Here is an 8642-nt window from a genome sequence, read left to right on the forward strand (position 1 = left end):
TCGGACTCCCTCCTGAATGTCAAACAGCGGGAGGGAGAATCTTTCACTTGGAAAAGAAAATGTTCCATACTAACGTATTCGGGTCCATAACCATGGGTTCCAATGCACGAGATCTTGTAGCAGGGAGTACCTCGACCGTTTCACCGCTGCAACTTGGGAGGTTCGCGAGCTCGACCAGTCGATAGCCATATCGGCGCTGAAGACTGGAGCTCGCTCCTACAGATTTCTCTTCTCTATCGAGAAGAGCTTCTCCGCTGACTTCACCGAAATGCTGACCCGAGCTCGGAGTATGCAAAGGCCGAGGAGGCCATCGCCTCCAGGCGGGGTGCGACCGAGCAGGCTTCAAAGAAGCAGAAAAAACACCGCAAGGAGCGCGGCCGTCAGAGAAGCCAGTCTCCCCGCCGAAACAAAAATTTGTCGTGGCTGAGTCCACCTCGGCAGCAGGGACAACGCAGACCAAGGTCCCCGCCCCGACTAAGGTCTCCAGCACGGCCACGGGTACCACCAGGGAGGTATGAAAATTACACTCTCCTCAACGCTCCCCGGATAGAGATCTAATAGAGATCGAGGGCCGAGATTATTTCCGGCCTCCACCCAATAAGGGACCCCGAAGCTTACCGCAATCCTAGAAAGTATTGCCGCTTCCACCGAGACCACGGCTATAATACGAAGAATTGCTTCCAGCTCTGGGACGAGATCGAGGCACTCATCCGTCGTGGAGTGCTGAACTGGTTTGTACGGAACCGGCGCGAGGAAAGGAAGCTAGCAGAAAATGCCGAGCAGCACGAAGAACTGAATGCCAACCGACCCATCGCAGGCACCATCAACACCATCGGAGGAACCTCGGTCGGAGGGCCAGCCAATGAAAGGGATCCTCCGAAGCGCCTGCGCACTTTTGAAGCCATCTCGTTCTCGGACAAGGACTTGAAAGGAGTTGAAACTCCTCATGATGACGTTGTGGTCATCTCTATGATTGTAAATAAGTTTGATGTAAAACGTGTCTTAATAGATAATGGAAGCTCGGCAAACATCTTGTACTATGACGCCTATCAAAAAATAGGGATGACAGAGAACCAGCTTCGGAGAATTAATGCTCCATTGGTCGGATTTACTGGGGATTCAGTCCCAGTGGAGGGCAAGGTTGGCCTCCTGGTCACGGTCGGGCTCGCCCCCCGAGAAAGTACTGTGAGGATGGACTTTCTTGTGGTCCGCCTACCTTCGGCCTACAACGCCATTCTCGGACGACCAGTGCTAAATGCTCTCCGAGCCGTGGTCTCGACTTACCACTTGCTCGTACGGTTCCCCACCGACCAAGGAGTAGGCGAAGTTCGTGGAGATCAGCTGATGGCTAAGCGGTGCTATACGGCAACCCATAAAGCAAAGCAACCGGCTAAAGCTGAAGCACCAAGTCATGGCGAACAAACTGCCGAGGCGCCAACCCAAACATCAAATCAGGCGTTGCCCATTGAAACCTTGGAGGTGCGGGACAGCACTTGGAAGAAACGGGTGGAACCTGGTGAGCTTCTTACTCAGATTCCTTTACAAGAAAATTGCCCAGAGCTAACCGTGCAGGTCGGCTCCGGCCTGAGTTCCCTCGAGAGGGACCGCCTGATCGAGTTCCTTCGGACCAACCTGAACATCTTTGCCTGGTCGCCCGCCGACATGCCAGAAATTGACCCTGAGGTCATGGTCCACCGGCTCCAAGTGAAGCCAACCTGCAGACCCGTGCGACAGAAAAAACGGGGCTCCGCCCTAAAACGACAACGAGCAGCAGCAAAGGAGGTGGACAAGCTTCTCAAGGCCAGTTTCATCCGGGAGGTCTTCTATCCGGACTGGCTCGCCAATGTGGTCCTCGTGAAAAAAGCCAATGGAAAATGGCATATGTGCGTAGACTACACCGACTTGAACAAGAATCGACCAGCTCATCGATTCCACTTCGAGACATCAGCTGCTGACCTTCATGGACGCCTTCTCGGGATACAATCAAATCCGAATGACACCAGAAGATAAGGAGAAAACGGTTTTCATCACCGATAAGGGCACTTATTGTTACAAAGTGATGCCGTTCGGATTGAAGAATGCAGGAGCCACATACCAAAGACTGGTCAGCCAAATCTTCAAAGACCAGATAGGCCGAAACATGAAGGTCTATGTGGATGACATGTTGGTGAAAAGCCGAAGTTGAAATCGGATCGAATACTAGTATATTCATATCTATATTTATTTTGTTTGACAAATATAAATATGGATACGGATGTTAGTCGGATGCAAAAATTTATTTCTGTATTTGTTTTAAACGAATACGGATACAAATCGAATACCAGAATATAAATATAGATATAAATAAAAAAATTAAACTTTATGACACAGAATCAAAGATATTACTAAATGGATAATATATCAAATTAATAGTATGTTAATATGATCATTTATTTTTAAAAAAGTTTATGAGTGATATATAAATTAAATAGAATTATAAATATAATCGGATATTCGGATACTGATCGGATAATTATCTATCTATATTCATATCTATTTTTTTTACGGATATAGATATTAATTAGATGTTCAAATTTCTATTATATCTAGATAAATTTGAATATAAAAATAGGTTCTGATGGATATTATGCGCTCAGTATTATATAGCATTTACATGAGCAACCTAAATTAGCCAGCCTTCACATCGGCGTGACGTTAAAGAAGCCCCACATAAAATCTTATGTGGATTGTAAGGCTGCAAATGGGTCGGGTTGACCCGAGACTCGACCCGGCCCGAATTCCAAAAAAATTTTCGACATATTTCACTTTATTATAATTATGAGAATCAATCCTACCCCTTCTAGTCCTGTGGTTTCCACACTTGAAGAAAAAAACCTAGGGCGATGTCAAATCAAAAATAAATGTCCGATAGCAAGTTGATCGGTTAATTCAATAAGAAAAAAAATGGGAGTTAGTACTCGATTTAGTTGGTACCACCCAACCGAATCTGATTCAATCGTTTACTCATTCGATGAGTCAATTTTCAAGTTCAGCCAATTCTTTTTTCAAAATGTCAAGTAGATGAAATCATGAGTAAGTGTGTTTCATTTCTCCATTATTATAGAAAATACCATCTATATTAGATTATCTATGGAATTCGAACCCGAATCCGATCCGACCCCGAATTTTAGGACCCGCGGGTCCGGGTCAGGTCCTAAAATTGGATCCGAATCATTTTCTGGGTCAGGTCTAGGTTTACCGAACGGACCCGATCCGACCCAAATGGACCCGAAGAGAGAAAGAGAGAGGGAGAAAAAGCAAAAGAGAGTTTTTTTTTTCTTTTTTTTTATGGGTCGTGGTACTATTGGTCCGTCAGGATCCTCTCTCGGTCTATTACACTGTTGATACCTCTGGGTCATGTCTCGTAGCTGGCTTTTTTTTTTTTTTCCTTTGGTTTTTTTGTTTCTGTTTTTTTTAACTTTTACAGGGAGGAAGTGAGGGAACACCGAACTGAATATGGGTCATGTGCCAGTTTTCTGCAATGGAATTGGATTTTGGAAGAAGGTCTGGGATTTTTTTTGTCCTCGTGAGAGGGGAGCTGGGAGACACCAAGTTCCGTCCAATTAGTCACATGGACAAAAAATAGTGTGATATGAAATTTGGCTTGTAGACCGACTTAGTTAGTAAGTCGGGGCCATCTGTCCTGACTGGAGATCAATTGCAAGTCTTTCAAGTCATGGGTCACCCAGCACCTCATAATTATTGTTGCTGGTGGTCCAAACCGAGAACGATTGGCACAGCGGTGTGAACGGGATTCCGTCTGAGTTGCCTTGGTTGGTGTTGATTGTGCTCCACCTTCCACCGGGAAACCTGCAAGCAAGCCTCGCACCACCACTGGGGTAGTGGGGGCCCTCCGACGATCAAGTCAGAGGAGATTGGAGGAGAAGGAGAGATAATTGCAGGTAGTAGGAGAATGCTCTGGAAGTTCTTGCTTACCTCCCCCCTTCTCCCCCCCCCGCAGCATATATATCAGGCTGGGGGGTCCTTCGGGGGGGGGTTGGTCATCGTGCAGCACGATGGAGTTGCCACTGACATGGCCGTTACAGGGCGTCGTGGGGCAGCGCTAGGTACGGCCGTGACAGGGCGTAGTGGAGCTCCGCCTTGTATGGCTGTTACAGGAGATCGTGGAGCAGCGCCGGATACGACCGTTGCAGGGACAGAGGGTCGTGGCGTGCTTCAGGGGAACAGCCTGTCGTTGTCGAGAGATTGCCGACTCGGGGTCGGATTGCTGGATCAAGGGGCAGCCGACTCGGGGTCGGGCTGCGAAGCCGAAGATATCCGACTCGGAGTCGGGTTACTGGGTCAAGGGGCAGCCGACTCGGGGTCGGGCTGCGAAGCCAAAGATATCCGACTCGGGGTCGGGTTACTGGATCAAGGGGCAGCTGTGGTCTTCTTGGGCGCGCGTGTCGGTCACGTGGGGCATGGTGGCTGAGTTCCCCCGTAACAGTAGCCCCCCACTTCCGAGCCTGGAACCAGAAGGGGAACGGGTGAAGGAAGTGATGCTTCGAGATTGCCGCCATCCCTCGGAGAGGCGCGCGCGCTTCGAGCTCTCCGTCTTCTTTATGGCGTATGGCGGTTGTTGCTGACCTGGCAGTCTGAGGATTTCGGCGGACATCCTTCCTTAATGGCGTCGATTCGCCTTTGGGGCGCGAGCGACCCTTCGGCAGCCAGGCGTCCTCTGGCGTCCCCGGGGCGTCACCCACCTTTCCGCCTATTTAACCGGGGGTCCTCCTCCATCCGCCTTTCTCTTTACAGACATCTTCGAGTTTCTCCTTTGCGCTGCCGTCATCGCCGTCGGACTGTTCGCTTGCTCCTCCTTCGATGCTTTCGGAGCTGTTCTTCCTTCTCTTCCGGTGAGTTGCTCCATTCTTTAATTTAGGGCTCTCCATACTCTCCTTTTGTATTAGTGTACTCCAGTCGTTCCGGTCTTTTCCCCCTTTTCGACCCTGTCCTGACCGTAGATTCACTGGCCATTAGGGATGGGCGAAGTGAGAGCAAACCGCATTAAGTCGGAGTTGGCCGCCGAAGACCTAGATAGGTTCGTGGCTCGATACCACCTTCCCGAGGCCTGCAATGTTACACTCCCGGGGCCTGAGGAGAGGATGTCCCATCCTCCTCCAGGGAAGGTTGCCATCAATGAGGGCATTCTTCAGGCCGGGTTCCGCTTTCCCCTCTCGGACTTAGTCGTTCAGGTGCTTCGGGGTTTAAGAGTGGCGCCGACGCAGCTGGTGCCGAACTCATGGCGCGCCCTGACAGCCTTTCAGGTTCTCTGCCGCATGCACGAGGTTCCCGCCACCCTGAATGTCTTTTGGGAATGCTACGGCCTGAGTGGCCACCCCCAGGATAAAGGGTGGTGGTGCTTTGCGGCGCGGCGAGGGTGCGGCCTCGTCAAGGAGGCTCCCACCTCCATTCACGGCTGGAAGGAGCGCTTCTTTTTCGTTGACGCAGATCCCTCTTGGGGAATCAGGGCAACCTGGGAGACGCCGATGAAGTCCCCGATTGGCCTATCGAGGTTGTCGAGGGAGGAATCCGATGGCGTCGCCGTCTTGAAGGAGTTGGTTGCCGAGGGTCGGCTCCCCCCGGTGTGTCGCCTTATTTCCGAGGATACCTTGGTGAACGTCGGTCTGAGCTCGGTCCCCATTGACCGTGAGCCCGCCACCATTTCTTTTTTAGCTCTTTTCTCCTCTTTCGTTTCGTTCTTTCCTTCAGTTTCTCAACCTCCGACCACCTCGTCCTTTTTGCAGAGATCGACGACGTCATGCGGTCGGACAAGGCAACGGCCGTTGGTAGGACGTCCCTACTGGAAGCAGTCCGGAGGAAGAAACGAGCTCCTCCGAGCGGGGCTCCACCGGCAAAGAAGTCCCGTCGGCAGGCGACTCCGACGCCGACAGACGGGTCCGGACCCACCGATCAGGGGGACGCCGCGGGCGCGGACCGGGAGTTGACGTTGTATCAGCCCTCCGATGCCGAGACTACCGTTTCTCCGGAGGCATCACCCGGGCGCGCCCAAGATGGACGGGTCGGACGTGATCGGTCCCCAGCCCAGCCTTCGACTCGGTCGGCTCCGGACGATACGAGGGGGGACGCGCCGAGGCCCCGGCCGAGCAGGACCCTGTCAATTCCAGGGGCGGCCCCCGCCCCGAGCGTGGTCAGCATGACTCTTCCCCAAGCGATGGGTAAGGGTAAGGCTGCGGAACCACCGTCCGACTCCGGGGAGAAGTCGGGGTCGGCCTTCACTTTCGCCGGGGCCCGAAACCTCATCGAGACGGTACTGCTGGAGAAGGACCGCAGGCAGGTCCGGGAGATGAGGGTCCCTGACGTTGGGGCTGCCAGCTGCGTCTGTCTCATGTCGGTGAGTGTTCTTTCGGTCGCTTTCATCATTTATAGGCTCTGTTGATCCCCGCCTGACGCCCTCGTTTTTCCTATCTCTTAGCTCGCCCAGTACATGATCCTCCTGGAGGAGTGCTACGAGGAACAGGCGAGGCTTCTGGCGAGGGCCGAGAGCCAACTGAAGGCGACAGAAGAGGGAGGTCAGGCTGCGGCGGGGAGGACGACCCGGGACCTCGAGACGAGGCTCCAGGTAGTCGAAGAGCGGGCACTCGGCTTCGCCACCCTCGAGAAGCAACTGTTGGAGGCTCGGGAGCAACTCAAGGTTGCCTCAGGTCTCGAGGGCGAGATCAAGAAGGCGGAGGAGCGGGCCGAGAAGCAGTCCCGGAAGGCTGCCGACTACCGGGAGAGGTGGGAGAAGGCCCAGCGGTCAGCCGACAACGCCCGCAACCGGACCCGGTCTCTCGAAGCCAAGCTGGGCGAATTGGAGTCGGCTTTGGAGAAGTCCCGCACGAGCGACCAGGAGCTTCATTCGCGCCTGGAGGAGGCTGAGGCTGCTCGCATCGCTGCCGAGGTGAAGCACAAGGAGGCCCAGGCTGATCTGCTGAGGGTCTCCTCCGAGGCGGATGACCGGATTGTGGCGAAGGTCTTGGAGGCAAAAGCTCAAATTATGGAGCGAGCAGAGGCGACGCTGGCCGAGAAGAGTGCGGAGATCGGGCGTCAGGCGGTACAGGCTTATCGTCAGTCCGCCGAGTTCACCCGTGATATGTCGGAGGCGGTACAGGCCTATCGTCAGTCCGACGAGTTCGTCCGTGATATGTCGGACGCGGGGTCCGACTCCTTTGTCTTAGGCTTCGAGGAAGGCCTGGCAAGGGTGTCGGCTAAGTACCCCGAAATTGACCTGAGTGGGATCTCCCTTCTCGACTCCCCTCCGGCGCCATTGCCTGCTGCTTCTCCAACCGTCTCCCCACCCCCTACGGACGTGCCCGACGTTCTCGACCCGGGGGTTCCTCCAAGCTGACCTTCTGTATTTTGTTCTTTTCTTTGTGTGTTGGCGTTTTGCCAAGTTGTATGGGTCTCAGCCCTGAAACAATAAAAGTTAATGCAAATAGAGTTTCTTCATTTCACTTTCGTCCTTCTTCTTTTTAACTCTTGGTAGCGTCTCGCTGACTCCCGACTCTTGAAATTCTTCCGGCGCTAAGCCAGGCATCCGAGGGTTAGGCCTCAGGAAATTTCTCCGGCGCTAAGCCAGGCATCCGAGGGTTAGGCCAGGCATCCGAGGGTTAGGCCTCAGGAAATTCCTCCGGCGCTAAGCCAGGCATCCGAGGGTTAGGCCTCAGGAAATTCTTCCGGCGCTAAGCCAGGCATCCGAGGGTTAGGCCTCAGGAAATTCCTCCGGCGCTAAGCCAGGCATCCGAGGGTTAGGCCTCAGGAAATTCCTCCGGCGCTAAGCCAGGCATCCGAGGGTTAGGCCTCAGGAAATTCTTCCGGCGCTAAGCCAGACATCCGAGGGTTAGGCCTCAGGAAATTCCTCCGGCGCTAAGCCAGGCATCCGAGGGTTAGGCCTCAGGAAATTCTTCCGGCGCTAAGCCAGGCATCCGAGGGTTAGGCCTCAGGAAATTCTTTCGGCGCTAAGCCAGGCATCCGAGGGTTAGGCCTCAGGAAATTCCTCCGGCGCTAAGCCAGGCATCCGAGGGTTAGGCCTCAGAAAATTCTTCCGGCGCTAAGCCAGGCATCCGAGGGTTAGGCCTCAGGAAATTCTTCCGGCGCAAAGCCAGGCATCCGAGGGTTAGGCCTCCGAAAATTCTTCCGGCGCTAAGCCAGGCATCCGAGGGTTAGGCCTCAGGAAATTCCGCTCGTTGGTCGGCCAAGGCTGGCGCAAGCCGAGGCGACCGGTCGGGGCTTCAGGCTAGTCTGCTCCCGGGATGATCATCGGGTTAGCCTGGCATCCAAGGGCCGAGCCTCGGGAAATTCCGCTCGTTGGTCGGCCAAGGCTGGCGCAAACCGAGGCGACCGGTCGGGGCTTCAGGCTAGTCTGCTCCCGGGATGATCATCGGGTTAGCCTGGCATCCAAGGGCCGAGCCTCGGGAAATTCCGCTCGTTGGTCGGCCAAGGCTGGCGCAAGCCGAGGCGACCGGTCGGGGCTTCAGGCTAGTCTGCTCCCGGGATGATCATCGGGTTAGCCTGGCATCCAAGGGCCGAGCCTCGAAAAATTCCGCTCGTTGGTCGGCCAAGGCTGGAGCAAGCCGAGGCGACCGGTCGGGGCTTCAGGCTAG

This window comes from Phoenix dactylifera, chromosome 18, assembly GCF_009389715.1.
Source record: "Phoenix dactylifera cultivar Barhee BC4 chromosome 18, palm_55x_up_171113_PBpolish2nd_filt_p, whole genome shotgun sequence".
Lineage (NCBI taxonomy): Eukaryota > Viridiplantae > Streptophyta > Magnoliopsida > Arecales > Arecaceae > Phoenix > Phoenix dactylifera.